Genomic DNA, 17,318 nt, shown 5'->3' on the forward strand with positions numbered 1-17,318 from the left:
ATTATAGCGCCGTTTTTATATTAGTTGTTTTTTTTTTTTGTTTTTGTCAAAGTACTCTATCTGTCCTTCCACGTAGAACTCCTGGTAATTGTAAATGGTCACCCATCTGATGCTGAGCAAAGTCAGCATCACTTAACTTCGATGATCTTACGAGAAGCGCTATATTAACGTTATTATTCTCTAACTTAATGTCCGTCTTTGTCAAAGGCAACGGCTGTGGAAAGACTGTCGATTAAAGAACATGATTATTTCATGACGTAAAATCGACACCGTTTTTGTTGCTTTTTTGTTATTTATTTATTTTTTTTTTGTATAGCCAATTCAGTAGACAATAATGCTATCCATTATGTCAATATCACATTTCGGTTATTAATGCTATTTATTGCTCTTTACATGGTTTGGTGTACTATAAATGGTCGGATGCAAAATCTCTACATTAAATTTCAGTTACGCCTGTTATATCAAAAAGTAACCAAATACTCCTCTAGTTCTGCTTAGAAGGCTATCTTTTTCCACCTTTTTTGAAAACATATTCACTGCTTATTTTTGAGTTATGAACGCCAGACTGGACTCGAATAAGTTCTTGACAGCGCTCCCGCGATAAAACATAGCGTCCAATGGTTTACGGTTTCTGAACGAAATCTTAGTTTATCTTTTTAATTGCATAGCCTCGTCCTGTGAATGCCTGCTACGTAAGTGGCCTCAATATGTCGGATTCATGTCTGACATCGCAAAACATGGCCATCTTGACACTTGCCTGATAACATCATTAATAAAGCTTCAGTTGGTCGCATCCGTAGCCGCCGCTATGATCATAACCCCGGAAAATAAGTATCTTCCTAGCTTTGCGATGGAATATTACTGCGAGATCCAACTCCTACAGCGCGCCTTGTTGCCATTATTTCAATATTTCTTGCATGGTTCTTTAGGCAATTAATTTCATGTAAGATTAATTTCTTCTGAAACACATGAGATTAATATGTCTACTGCTTATTATTTACAATTTTACAGTTTTGTGAATATTTCTCTCTTTCTCAAAAACAAGTAACTTCATGATTTTTTTTAAATATTAAAAAATGATAAAACTATTGAAAAAGATACTTAAAAAATAAATTAAAAAAGAAAAGAAAAAATTCCATATATATATATATATATATATATATATATATATACAGGTGGCCCATTTAAAAGTAGCCCAATCTATCTAATCTATCTAATCTTTCTCTAATATTTTTTTTAGATTAAGCGGTCCACTTAAAAGTAGCCCGATCACTCTAATCTTTCTCTAATCAATTTTTTTTTTTTTTCAGATTAAGCTTTCTAACTCGTTAAAATCAATATATAAAATTGTTTTTTAAGCATGGTGTTTTCGCTGCAGCAGAAAATAGTGATTGTGGAAGTCTATAAGAATAATAAGCATAGGGTCATTGCAACCACGTTCCCCGGACTTGTCATTATGTGATTTTTATTTTGGGGGGACTTTAAAACGCAAAGTTGATGCAAATAATCCTCACAATCTAGACGAACTTCAAGAGAAAATTTCCAGCGCTATCAGGAGAATCACCAGAGATCTACAGGCAGTATCTGCAAACGGTGTTAAACGTGTCCAGAAATGAATAAAGGTCAACGGGTAGCACTTCCAGCATATTTTATAACACTACAAGTAATTTAAACAATTAAAGAATGTACCTCCTCTATACTACATTTTCTGGGCTACTAGAGTGTCCCAAAAAGATGTATACACTCCTAAACGGTCTTTGCACTTCAACAGCGTTTGCATGCTTCAAGTAGCATTTCAGAACTATTTTTCTTTTCTTTAAAGTTTAGCCTGACGGGCATCCTTAAGATCGACGAGTTTAATCTGCAAAGCAAAAACAAATATCTGGTTGAAAATTATTAAAAGTGTGTATACATCTTTTTGGGACACCCTATATATATATATATATATATATATATATATATATATATATATATATATATATATATATACACAAATATATATATATATATATATATACACAAATATATATATATATATATATATATATATCAGTAAGTGATATATATATACACAAATATATATATATATATATATATATATATATAAGTAAGTGATATATATATATATATATATATATATATATATAAGTAAGTGATATATATATATATATATATATATATATATATATAAGTGATATATATATATATATATATATATAAGTGATATATATATATATATATATATATATATATATATATATATATATATATATATATATATATATATATATATATATATATATATATATATATATATATATATATATATATATATATATATATATATATATATATATATATATATATATATATATATATATATATATATATATATATATATATATATATATATATATATATATATATATATATATATATATATATATATATATATATATATATATATATATATATATATATATATATATATATATATATATATATATATATATATATATATATATATATATATATATATATATATATATATATATATATATATATATATATATATATATATATATATATATATATATATATATATATATATATATATATATATATATATATATATATATATATATATATATATATATATATATATATATATATATATATATATATATATATATATATATATATATATATATATATATATATATATATATATATATATATATATATATATATATATATATATATATATATATATATATATATATATATATATATATATATAACGAGAAGAGGTATATTCGGAATTTGAAATCCTCAATGCCCAACCAGAGAGACTTGCACCAGTCTCAGGGGTGGTTATACTAAATCATCATGAGTACGTTGACAAAATGTCAGTAATACTAGATGACAAAGATAAATTTGAAAAATTGGGGCCTGTCGCAACTCATGATTCAACCGCCTTCTTGGAAACCAAATTTAAAAAGAAACTGGTCAAGTGGGTCAGAAACGGTGTACTTCCGACGAACGTAGCTAGTGAGATAAGACCTTCTGGATCTATCCGCCCAAGGTTATATGGTCTCCCTAAAACCCATAAAGCGGATATCCCATTAAGGCCCATTCTCTCCATGGTAGGGTAATCGCAACTCAAGGTCTAAAAATGGATCTTTGACATTTTACAACCTGTTTTACAACATTATAGTAAATATTGTCTTAAAGATTCATTTTATTTTGCTGATTTTATTAAAAAGTCTAAGATTGTTAATAGACTTATGTGCTCTTATGACAATAGCAATCTTTTTATTTGTGTCCCTGTTTTTGAAACTATAGATATCTGTGCAGATTTTTTTTTTATATCGGAGCCGGATATCACCGCCTCCTATTCCTGAAAACATCTTTATTGAACTTATAAAATTTGCCACGACATCTGTGGAATTTAGTTTCAACATTGCCATGGGGTCAGTACTTGGACCGACCATGCCGAATATTTTTGTGAGGTTCTATGAAGAGCGCTTACTATCTGGACTCATAAAACCATTAGTGTAGTTCCGATATGTTGATGACACATTCTGATTATTTAATAACCAAACGGAAACAAACACCTTTTTTTCCTTACTCAATGGAATGCATCCGCGTTAAAGTTCACCTATGAGGGAGAGTGCAATTCATCCATAGCTTTCGTCGATGTTTTGGTAACAAAAACGCCATTTAGTTACCATACATCTATATACCGCAAACCAACATTTACAGGTTTGTACACTCATTAGGATTCATTTTGTCCTAAAAAACGTAAGATAAATCTAATTTGGACCCTAACACATCGTGCCCTTATGATTTGTTCCAAGTTAAAATTAGATGAGGAATTGGAAACAATTACGGATAATTTATCCAAAAACGGGTACCCACTAGATGTGATTAAGTCAGTTATTCAAAACAATTTAGATGAATTCTCTCGAATTAAAGAGAATATAGTAGCCAAATATCCAATTTATCTTCGTTTGCCTTGGTTGGGTACAGTAAGTGAGAAATTTGCCAAACAAATAAGTTCAGCAGTTCATGGATGTTATTTTGCTGCCAATGTGCGTGTTGTGTTCTCTACGAGAACTTTATTACCATCTTCTCGAAAAGACATTCTATCCCCCTCCCCATAATAGTAACGTTATTTACACTTTTGAATGTGATTGCGGTGCCAACTACTTGGGTCGAACGATATTAAGATTAGATGGAAGAATCCAACAACATGTACCCAGTAAAATTAGGAATGGAACCTACCGGGCAAAGGACGTTGTTACTAACACATACGGGTTCTCAATTACTGACCATTTACTTAAAAAGCCGTCTTGTGCAACGAACTTTAGCACGGACTCTTTTTCCATTCTTAGTCGTGCTCATTCACTATATCACCTTAAGATCTTGGAGACTATTCACGTTCGACTTAGAAAACCTTCCCTTTGCTTGCAAAGGGAATGCCTCCTGGGTTTGAACGTGATTAATCTCTTGGGTATTCGACCATAACGCTGTTTTATTTTAATCGTTTTCCCACTTTTTTTTCTCCCCGTAAATTGAATAAAACGCAATTTTAATCGCTTTTTCATTCTTTGTTTAAAAAATTCCCTCGATACAGCTTTGAGAAACGAGGGTCAAAACTGGTCAGCTGTCTCCCCATTTCTCTTTCTTTCCTCTCCTGTTCCCCCTTCCCTCCCTTTTTGGAGAGAAGATTAAAGGAATATATATATATATATATATATATATATATATATATATATATATATATATATATTTACATATATACAAATTTACTTTTAATCATGAATCATAAAAGTGTTCCCTTCCTATCGCTAGATTCAACAACTTTGATGAGTCATAGACGACGAAACACATGCCAGTTGATAATTATATTTTAAAAGTAATACATATGCCGCTCCCCATTTGGGGGTACCAAACTTGTCAAAGGAGAAACAATTCCCAACTCGCATTTAGGTAAAAATGCACTTTCATATAAATAATTGAATTCATTTAATAAGAATCGCTAAAAAAACAAACAACACACACACACACACACACACACACATATATACATGCATATATATATATATATATGTATATATATATATATATGGTGATTTGTATATCATTCCCAATGTATGTGTGTGTTTGTGTGTATGTGTGTTTGTGTGTGTGTGTTTGTGTGTGTGAGAGAGAGAGAGAGAAGAGACAAAGAGAGCGTCATGTATATATATATATATATATATATATATATATATATATATATATATATATGGCGAATCAAACTATTTCTCTTCCTTATTAATAGAAAAATAATATAATTTATTGAATAATTTCAGTAATTTTATATTTCATATATAAATGATTATTATGTCCGATTACCCCCACTACACAAAAAAAAAAAAAAAAAAAAAAAAAACTATTAATGACTCTATTATAGCGTAAAGTTCTTTCCTTCACTTGTTGGGAGTTAGAATAAGGCACGTGTTTTACTTACTCTCTCTCTCTCTCTCTCTCTCTCTCTCTCTCTCTCTCTCCCTCTCGCTCTTTCTCTCTCTCGCTCTTTCTCTTTCTCTCTCTCTCACACACAAATACACATACACACACACAAACACACACAAACATTGGGAATGATATACAAATCACCATTAGCGTATTAAGCGATGCTCTTTGTGTAAACAAATTGAGCTTAGGTATTTTGACAATGTTAAAAAATTGTTAATTCACGTCCCGCATAGGAGCAGCCGAATTGCGCGACGGGTAGAAACTCCGACTGTCGTTTGGGCGGTAGGGTTTCTATACTGGCTTAAGGTAGTTGCTTGTCTAGTCGAACTAATGAGCTGCGAAACAGTACTGTATGTGGATGACTACACACACACACACACACACACACACACACACACATATATATATATATATATATATATATATGTATATATTGACCTTTATAATAGAGGGGAGGATATCTATATTATATTTCTCTTAGTTTGTTTTTCCGTTCTACTTTTTCTCCGAAACTAATGAGCTGAACCAGCTGAAATAGTGTATGAGATTTTACATAGATAAAGTGTAGCGAACTAAGTATTTTGGTATCCATTGGAGGCACAGTAAGGGATTAATGATGATCGAAAGAGATTAGTGTTTAATGTAAAAATGATCTTAAATTTAACCATATAACCCATCAATTCGTCATAAAGCACTCATTCTAAGTAAATGGGTTGAAACTTTTTGCCATTTTTCAACCGACAAAAGTCTATTATGAATATAATCTTCTTTGTTAATTTCATGTATAAACATTTATATTGCTTTTCAAGAATTTTGCTACTTTTTTTTCTAGACACTCTTGAGAAATAAGTCTGTAACCATTCGACGGAACGTTGACATGCATTCTTAAGTCGTAATACCTCAATTTTTCATCTTATCTTATTGAATTTATTTTATATTTTAACTTGTAAGACTCATATTATCTAAAATAAGATAATACATTATATGTTGCTATATTTATTTCCGACAGTGCCCAATAAGGAAGTAAATTTCAGTAGTAGTATGAAAATTCTATTAAAAAAAAAATTAATAAAACGTTAACAAACTTAATGGCCTTAATTTAAAAATAAAACAATACTATAATTCAAACGCAAAAATAAATCCCGGGCAACGCCGGGGGTGGGGGCTCAGCTAGTTATTTAATAATATTTCGGCTGTTAAAAATAAACACGTCACGGTCACGATACTTTGCAATTGGGAAACAAATAAAGTGAATCTTTACACAATGTTTCACAAGCAAACATGTGTTTGTTCGGTGTTTAAACACAATCAAACAAGCCGTGTTTAACATAAAAAAAAATCTAAGATCAAAGCACTAAACAATTTGAACAAATAAAACACTAAAAAACAAAGCGCTAAACATTACTTGTTTTATTTTTAGTGAAGGCCATTAACAGTTTTGACAAGAGAAAGACTGGCCATTTTTTTTTTCTAAACCAGTTCCAAGCGTGACCAACAGATCGTAAAGCAGCGTTTCAATTATTCCATTTGTCCAACCAAACATGGCGGCCAGTGAGTCAATAAAACGGAAATGTGTCTAGCGGTGCGCGGGAAGCGAGTGTCTGATCTGAGCCATATCTAACTGCCCTTGGCAGCCATCTTGCCTTTAACGCAACTAGGCACGAACGCCACCTAGTGTGTAGACGGCCAAACACATTTTTTTTTCTTTATTGATTATAGAGATCGGTGAAAGGCAGCACCTTGTTTAAGATTTTTTTTTTTGGATTTGGAGCAGGAACTATAAATGAGGGGGGGGGGGAGTGAAATACCTACGCCAGAGTTCAAAGGAACGACTTAATTACCGGCCGTTCAAATAAACCGCTTCACAGCGCCTGTTCAATGGGTCATTTCATATTGGACAAGAATTTGGTCCCACCAGCAAATGAAAGTGTTATTGTTATTAGTAAAGTACAAATTATATATATATATATATATATATATATATATATATATATGTGTGTGTGTGTGTGTGTGTGTGTGTGCATGCGCGCGTGCGCATTACATCTACAAAACACATTTTCACTTAAATACGTTTCAGAATCTAAGAAATTTTTACGGAAATATATTAACAAGTTACTGCTTATGCTACGACGCCACGAACAAGCGTCCCACCCTATGGCTACTCTAATAAACAAGAAGAGCATGTTTAAAGTTGCGTCCATTATTCTTTCGCCTTCTATAATATAAATCTCACCTGTCTGTTAGTGTGTGGGCGAATGCTTGTATGTTTGTATGTCTTGCTAAAACTTGCGACACATGCAACCAACAGTGACAAAATTCGTATCCTTGGAAGCTCGGTCTCTCGGACGACAAAAAAGTATTCATTCTTTGACCGTCAAGTAGGCCGTTTTGGTCAAAGAGAAGTCACTTTTTTCGTGGACATTTTTACAATCATCATACGCCTTGCAATGACTAGCCTTATTTCGAATGCCGCCAACGTCGTTTGTCGCGATGGGCTCGGCGATTAAATCGTTTGCTTTTTTTTTATCACTTCCTTTTCCTCTTAGCGTTACTGGTTCGAGTATGCGTTTTTGCTTATTACTTTTTCCGCTCGCACAGGTACGCACTGCTATTTTCTATTTTTCTACAGCGTTTTAAAACATTTTTAAAGGCTCCATTAATCAATACACTTACTATAAACCCTCTCCACACCCGGGCAACGCCGGATACCCCCGCTAGTAAAATATGAAAGAAGAACAGATGAAACAGCGGTACGTGGGCGTATGTAAAATACTTTGTTAATTTAAGCGTGAGAAACCAACGAAAACAGTATGTTAAACTTAAGTTTTATAGACCGACAAAGCGACCGATTAACGTACGCACGGAATATTTTATGGGGAGTTTTATTATTTTATAGAGACCTTTCATAGAGATATGTAGATACATCTAGAAATGTTATTCAAACATGACAGACTGAAAGTGAAAATTCAATTTCTAATACACGACTGACTATAAAACAATATACGCTTTTCATGATATTTCGAGATGAACTCTCTTTTTTAAATAGCAACCGCTTATTAAACCACGCAGTTCACTCAAGTATTAGTGTTAATGGGTACCGTGTTGGTCGATGATAGGGGGATTTAATGAGTTAATTTATTTTAGAGGACGGATCATTAAGAACCTTTTCACGTTGGACTTGGAAACAACCATGTCTTAGTCTATTGAGAAGCAGATCCATGGTATTGTGTTCCATAGACGAGCAGTAACAATGCGTGACAGTTTTTCAAGAGTTACACCACACAGCTTGCACTTATCAGAACAGTCCTTTCCAAACATATTTCTATTAATTGCATTATTATTTAGTGCCTGCTTCTATTTTCAAATCACCTTTAGACAGAAAATTCCGCGTGCCTTAGTATCTCGCTCAAAGTGACTTATCAACTTTTTTGCTGCCATTATGTCCTTGTGCTTCTTCTTATCTGCCAATAATTCTTTATCTAGCTCTTCCTCTCTCGCCACTGCTGCAAGTTAGCCAAGTAGTGGGACACAGTTATGGCTCTCCCTTGACATATTATTATTATTATTATTATTATTATTATTATTATTATTATTATTATTATTATTGGCTCACATGGAGCTTTCACACAAGTCAACAAACGATCGGTTTGGAGACCTGTGGTGTTCTCTGGAAGTTGAGTGACAACAAGTCTCCCCAGACGTCCAGCAATCTCCACCTCCTTCGACAGCATTTGCAAATAAATCTGCGGCATACCATTGATTTCTCGCTGGTAGTGACCATTGGTTTGTACTGGAATTTGAGTGACACTAAGCCTCCCCAAGATCCCAGTTCTCTTCGCGCTTGTCCAGCGGAGGTCTGGCCAGCGCTCTCTCCTCGGTCCTTCGATCCTCCTTGACCCTTCTCGGTTCTTTGGTATCACTTTTCTATTGGGGGGGGCGGTGATGGGACAATGGAGGGGATGCATGATGGGGGTGTAGAACTTGTATATATGCAGCTTCGGCGTTCTTCATTCCCTGTAACGCTTCTTTGTTATATTGTCTTTTGTTATTCCCCACATTCTAGGGGTTTCCTTAATATTTCAGCCGTTTTCATTATCGTTAGGCGTTGTATTGTTGCAGTTATTCCTCTGATTCCAATTTCTGCCATTCTTTTTTCAAAGTTTTTCGGAATTGTTCCTACTGCTCTTACTATTATCGGTACTATTTTGATTATTATCATTATCATTATTATTATTATTATTTTCATTATTATTATCACTATTATTATTATTATTATTATTATTATCATTATTATCATTATAAAAAATATTATTATTATTATTAATTTATCATTATTATTATTATCATTATAATTATCATTATTAATATTATTATTATTATCGTTATTATTATTATTAATATTTATTTTATCATTATTATTATCATTATTAATATCATTAATATTATTATTATTATCATTATTATTATCATTATCATTAGAATTATCATTATCATTATTATTATCATTATTATTATTATTATTATTATTATTATTATTATTATTATTATGATTACCATTATTATTATCATTATTATTATCATTATTACTATCATTATCATTATTATTATCATTATTATTATTATTAATATTTATTTTATCATTATTATTATCATTATTATTGTCATTATTATTAATATTATTATTATCATTAGAATCATCATTATCATTATCATTATTATTATCATTATTATCATTATCATTATTATTATCATTATCAAAAGAATTATCATTATTATTATCATTATTATTATCATTATAATTATCATTATTATTATCATTATCATTAGAATTATCATTATTATTATCATTATTATAATTATGATTATCATTATTATTATCATTATTATTATCATTATCATTATTATTATAATTATTATTATTATTATTTATTTTATCATTATTATTATCGTTATTATTATTATCATTATTATTATCATTATAATTATCATTACTTTATCATTAATATTATCATTATTATAATCATTATCATTATAATTATCATTATTATTATCATTATTATTATCATTATCATTATTTATTAATATCATTATTATTATTATCATTATTATTATCATTATTATCATTATCATTATTATTATCATTATCATCATTATCCTTATTATTATCATTATTATTACAGTTATTATTATCATTATCATTATCATTATTATTATTATTATCATTATTATTATAATTATTATTTCCATTATTATTAATGTCATTATTATTATTATTATTATTATTATTATTATTATTATTATTATTATTATTAGCGGCCCTGTGGAAATTCCACAGCAGCATTTTTCATATGTAATATGTTGTTGCGTATTCTGTTCAACATGAATGAAGGCACAATCATATTATTCCAGCCCTTTTATTAAAATTGTATTGCCCCCTTAGTAAAATAATAACTTTGATATATTTCCTGGGTTGATTATTTGATTACAAATACATCGCACAATTAACTCACATTTCGTCATTTTTCATAATTCTAGGATATGTTACTAATGTCGACAATAATTTTTAGTAATTTTAATCCACATTATCGTCCCTCCCCTTACTAAAACAATAAATTTGATATATTGCATTGAGTGATCATTTTATTACAAACACACCAATCATTAAAAGCACAACTATCTATTTACTCATATTTCATTATTTATCATAATTTTTGGATATGGAACTAATTTCGACAATCATTTTCATCATTTAAACTCACCATATAAGACTCCTTACTAAAATAATAGGTTTGATATATTGTCTAGGCTGATCATCTCATTACAAACACACCAATCAATTAACTCCCATTTCATCATTTTTTCATCATTGTTGGATGTGTTACTAATTTAGACAATATTTTTTTAATACTTTTAACAAACATTATCGCCCAGCCTTACTAAAATAATAACTTTGATATATTTGCTGGGCTGTTTATTTCATTACAAACAAACCAATCAATTAACTTCCATTTCATAATTTTCCATAATTCTTGGGTGTGTTACTAATTTCGACAATAATTTTTCATAATTTGTACCCACATTATCGCCCCCTCCTTAATAAAATAAGAACTTTGATGTATTGTCTAGACTGATTGTTTCATTACAAACACACTAATGCATGCAATGACATTTCATCATTTTTCATAATTCTTAGATATGTTACTTATTTCGACAATCATTTTTCATAATTTTAACCCACATTTTTGCACCTCCCTCTTTACTAAATAATAACTTTCATATAGTGTCTAGGCTGATTATTTCATTACAAACACACTAATCAATTAAGTCACATTTCATCATTTTTCATAATTCTTGGATATGTTACTAATTTCAACAATAATTTTTCATAAATTAAACACACCTTGTAGCTTCCCCTCTAACTAAAATAAGAACTTTGATATATTGTCCGGGCTGATTTTTCATTACAACACACCAATCAATTAACCCACATTTCATAATTTTTCGTAATTGTTGGATATGTTACTCATTTCGACGATAATTTTTATAATTTAAACCACCCTCATCGCCCTCTTTTACGAAAAAATAACTTTGATATATTATATGGGCTGATTATTTAAAAAAAAAAACACAACCATCAATTAACTCACATTTCATTATTTTTCATAATTCTTGGATATGTTATAATTTCGACAATCATTTTTCATCATATTAACCCACATCATCGCCCCTTTACTAAAATAATAACTTCGATTTATTGGGCGGTCTGGTTATTTCATTGCAAACACACTAATGCATTAAATCACATATTATCATTTTTCAAAGTTCTTGGGTATGTTACTTATTTCGACAACCATTTTTCATAATTGAAACCATGCTTATCGCCCTCTCTTACTAACATAATAACTTTTATATATTGTTTGGACTGATTATTCTATTATAAACATACCAATCAATTAACTCACATTTAATCATTTTTCATAATTCTTGGATATGTTACTAATTTCGGCAATAGTTTTTCACAAGTTTTACACGCCTTATAGCCTTCTCCTTACTAAAATAACAACTTTCATACGAGGGGCGTGCAATAAGTAATGACCCTGACCCTCTTCCAGTTGTCTGATCTAGCTGAAATTTTGCATGTTCAATGATTTATATCTCTACGGGTTATAGGGAAAATTACAGCTCTGAACTAATTGTGGTTTCTGTTTTACAGGTATTTGAACTGAGTCAGGTGTGAAATGAAGCCTGTTGAATGTCGAGCAGTGATGCGGTTTTTATATTTGAATGGACGCACACCACAGGAGACTTTTGATGAAATTAAAGAAACTTATGGTGATAGTGCCCCATCATATGACCTTGTAAAACACTGGTATCGTGAATTCAAACATGGCCGGAAGTCTGTCCGTCAAGTTGAGGCTTCCATTTTGGAAGATCGGCGCATTACTATTCGCCAAATCAAGATGTCAAGATCAGTACAGGGTCTGTGGAAACTATCATTCATGAAATTTACATATGCATAAGGTGTCTACCAGATGGACTCCCAGGTTGCTCACACCATTCCAGAAGCGAGAACGCGTCGAGTGCTCGATGATGAATTTGGAGATGTGCCAAGAAGATGAGTCAGTTTTTCAAAAGATTGATTACACAGGATGAAAGCTGGGTCCATCACTATGATATAGAGACCAAGGCCCAGTTAATGCAGTGGAAGTACTTAGACTCCCCACCCCTAAAGAAGGCAAGGGTGCAGGCCTCCGCTGGCAAGGCCATGCTCACAGTCTTCTGGGACCAGGACAGAAAAGTGATGACAGATTTCCTGGCAAACGTTACCACAATTACAGGAGCTTATTATGCTTCACTTTTGAGGAAATTAAGGGAAGCTATCAAAATCAAGAGGCGGGGCAAGATCAGCAAAGGTACCCTCCTCCTGCATGTAACGCTCCGATCCACAACTCGCATGTCGCCAGATCAGAAGCACGGGCGTGTGGTTATGAACTACTCGTCCATCTTCCCTACTCTCCTAACCTTGCACCCTCTGACTTTCACCTCTTCCCAGCCATGAAGTTGTTTTTGAAAGGAAAGTGTTTCCCAGATGATGCAGTCTTGATGTCTGAAGTCGCATCGTGGTTGGGGGACGAACCTGGGTTGTTCTACAAAAACGGTCTCCAGAGCTGCATCAAACGATGGGAGAAATGCATAACTCTGTGTGGTTCCTATGCAGAGAAAGACTAATAACTGTGCATGGCTTCGTTATTCTACTGCTATGGTAAGTGTGTCAGGGGCATTACTTATTACACGTCCCTCGTATATTGCCTGGGCTGATTATTTCATTACAAACACATCACTCAATTAACTCACATTTCATCATTTTTTGTAATTCTTGGATATGTTACTAATTTTCACAATCATTTTTATAATTAAAAACTCACATTATGCTTCCGTCCTACTAATATAAGAACTTTGATATATTGTCTGGGCTATTATTTCATTACAAAAACATCGATTAATTCCGGGTATTCTCATAGTATATATGTTCCACCTATCTTATCCAATCCCGGTTGACACAATGTATTCTGCTAGTATATATTTTTCACCCATCTTATTTGATCCTGAGCGACGTTGGATATTCTGCTACTATATGTTTTCCACCTATCTCATTTAATCCTGAGCGACGCTTTTTGCGAGTATATATTTGCACTTATCTCAGTCAATCTCGGGATTGACTTCATATCCGCCACCGCACTGTTAAAAATATACATGAAATAAAGTAATGTTTAAATCGTAAACTCTTTCCGCCATTTCCGGTACTGACTTTATATCCCAAACCCACTGCTCGAAATATACATTGAATTATGTAATGTCTAAATCGTAAGCTGTTTCAGCCCTTTCCGGGACTGACTTCATATCCCCCTACACGACTGTTAAAAATATACATTAAATAAAGTAATATTTAAAATGTAAATGATTTCAGCAATTTCCGGGACTGACATCTTATCTCCCATCCTACTGTTAAAAATATATATTAAATAAAGTAATGGCTAAAACGTAATTGGTTGCAGCTATTTCCCGGACTGACTTCATATTCCACACCCCACTGTTACAAATATACATTAAATAAAGTAATGTTTAATGTGTAAACGGTTTCAGCAATTTCACGGACTAATTTTGTATGCCCCACCTCACTGTTAAAAATATACATGGAATAAAGTAACGTTTAAATTGTAAAGGGTTTAAGTCATTTCAGAGACTGCCTACATATCCCCCACCCCACTGTTTAAAATATACTTGAAATAAAGTAATATTTAAATCATAAACTGTTTCAACATAAATAAACATTAACACTGTTAGTGATTAGGCAACCATTGCTTCAACATGAATTTCTGAGTGTAGTATCAGTCTCAGCATTCCAGTGACTTAAATCCCCCTCCTTGTTTGGTCTTGGTTAATCGAGAAGAAATCCTTCATTACTGATACAATTTTTATTTTTGATACTGACCAGAGTGCCCTTTTTGGGGAGCTGGTTTCCCCCTTAATTTTTAACCCACCTCATGTCCAATTCTGCCCTTGTAAACAAAAACATAGTCAGAAGGGACATTTGCCAGGGCATCTTATAATTAATCAGAAGACACATTTCCGGTTCATTTTATAATTAATCAGAAGGGACATTTCCAGGGCATTTGTAATTAAACCAGAAATTACTTTTCCCAGTTACTTTTGTAATATTAAAACTTTGTTACATTAAATATAGTTCCTATTTCCAATGCTTCCCCACGGGACAGATTTAGACACCAGGGTCGTTTTTTAACGTGGAGAAAAGGAACAGAAATTGTCTTAGTTGTAAAGGATTTCTCCTCCAATGAGAGAGAAGAAGAAATTGAAATGTAGCATCTGACGAACAGATACTACACTTTGATCTTAGCCAAAAGGCAAAGAAGAACAAATCGTTTTTATTAGCTTTGCCTCAAGAGCGACACCAACTCTTTTCATATTTTAAGGAATTGGAATATTCCACTTTCCTTTTAAGGGATGTACAGCATGATAACGGTCGAATCGAATTACGATATTAATATAAAGAAATGGCATTTCATAACAATTAAACGACCCGGATGTAAGCGTGACACACAAAAGAACACACACGCTATCGCATTAATATATAGATTATTATTATTCACTCACTCACTAGGAGGTTTCACACAGGGCACCATCAAAACAATTCCTTTTGAGAACAACTTGCGGTGTTCCCTGGAGTCTGAGTGCCAACAATTCTCCCCAGATTTCCAGTAATCTCCACCCGCTTTGATACCATTTGCCAATTAATTTGCGTTATTGCAACAACGGTTTACCGTTGATTTCTTGTTGGTAACGGCCATTGGTCTTCGATCGAATTTGAGTGGCAATAAGCCTCCCCAAGGTCCTAGTCCTTTTCACACTCATCCAGTGGAGGTCTGTCAGCGCTTTCTCTCCTCAGTCTTTCCATTCTTTTTGACCCTTCAACTATTTCGTGTGGTACCAATCATACTGACGCCAGCGGTTCCCTTTTTGGGGAAGAGGGGGAAAGGGAGTGGGAATAGACACTTTTCACTTTTGATGTACCAGTTCTTTTGGTTGGTTCTTTGTTGCATTTCTGTCGCAGTTTATATATGCCCGGGTAGAATTTGTCACTCATGTAGATTAGTTCTTGCACTCAAGGATTTTCCTTAAGATTTCAACTGTTTTCAGCATTACCGCTCGTTGCATAATCCCAGCCTTTCCGTCGATTCCGTTTTTCTCGTTTTTTTTTCAAAGGTTTAGATTATTATTATTATTATTATTATTATTATTATTATTATTATTATTATTATTATTATTATTATTATTATTACCATCATCATCATTATGATTAGTTGTATGTTAAGGAGAATTTAATTAATAATTTAATAAATATGTCAAATAATAACATTATAATAATAATTATGTTAAATAATAATAATCTAATAATAAATATGTTAAATAATAGTAATATAAATATATCAAAATTTAATTAATTAATTTAATAAATATGTTTAATAATTTGACATCGCACGTATAAATAAACTTGTGTTTTTGTTAATAATGTTCTGGGACACCTCCAATGAGCACATGAGTTTCTCTGTAATATTCTGGCGGGTAGTTTTAGCAAGGTACGCAATTTAAGAATTTTGGATGAGATACCAACTAGAAGATCAGAAGAGAGAGAATAAGTAATATCTTTGTCATTGCAGGCCTTTGAATGTTGTCATGATTGCGGTTTCGTCTGCATAAATGTCTACGAATGATCTTATGATATAATTTGGGAGATTTTTGATAAAGATCAGGAAGATAGGCCGAGGATGAAACCTTGGGGGGGGCAGCATTATTATGACCAGTTTCTGATTTCTGCCCATCAACGACTACTCTTATAAGCCTATCAGAGAGAAAGGATTTAATAATCGAGAAGACATTTTGTGAAGTAGATATTTATGCCATCCTAAATAAAGTAGATATTTATGCCATACCATATAAAGTAGATATGTATGCGATACCATATAAAGTAGATATTTATACCATACTATATAAAATAGACATTTATGCCATACTATATAAAGTAGATATTTATACCATACTATATAAAGTAGATATTTATACCATACTTTAATGCATCCAAAACCAAACTCCTATCCTTACATCATCAACGCTCTGATCCCCAGCTGGCATGAATTGTGATGGATAGCTCTCGTCTGGGTGAGGCCCCGTGTTTTGAAAGTTTTTGGGTTTGACCTTTACTCCTGATCTGAAAT

General features: G+C 31.9%; 1 pseudogene; it reads right to left on the reverse strand.

Annotated features, from left to right (window-relative positions):
- Window positions 1-15,362: 15,362 nt before the first annotated feature.
- On the reverse strand, window positions 15,363-15,462 carry LOC145284699 (U2 spliceosomal RNA; annotated as a pseudogene).
- Between the last annotated feature and the right edge of the window lie 1,856 nt (window positions 15,463-17,318).

This window comes from Euprymna scolopes, chromosome 1 (assembly GCF_053919585.1).
Source record: "Euprymna scolopes isolate OS-2025 chromosome 1, ASM5391958v1, whole genome shotgun sequence".
NCBI classification, from domain to species: domain Eukaryota; kingdom Metazoa; phylum Mollusca; class Cephalopoda; order Sepiida; family Sepiolidae; genus Euprymna; species Euprymna scolopes.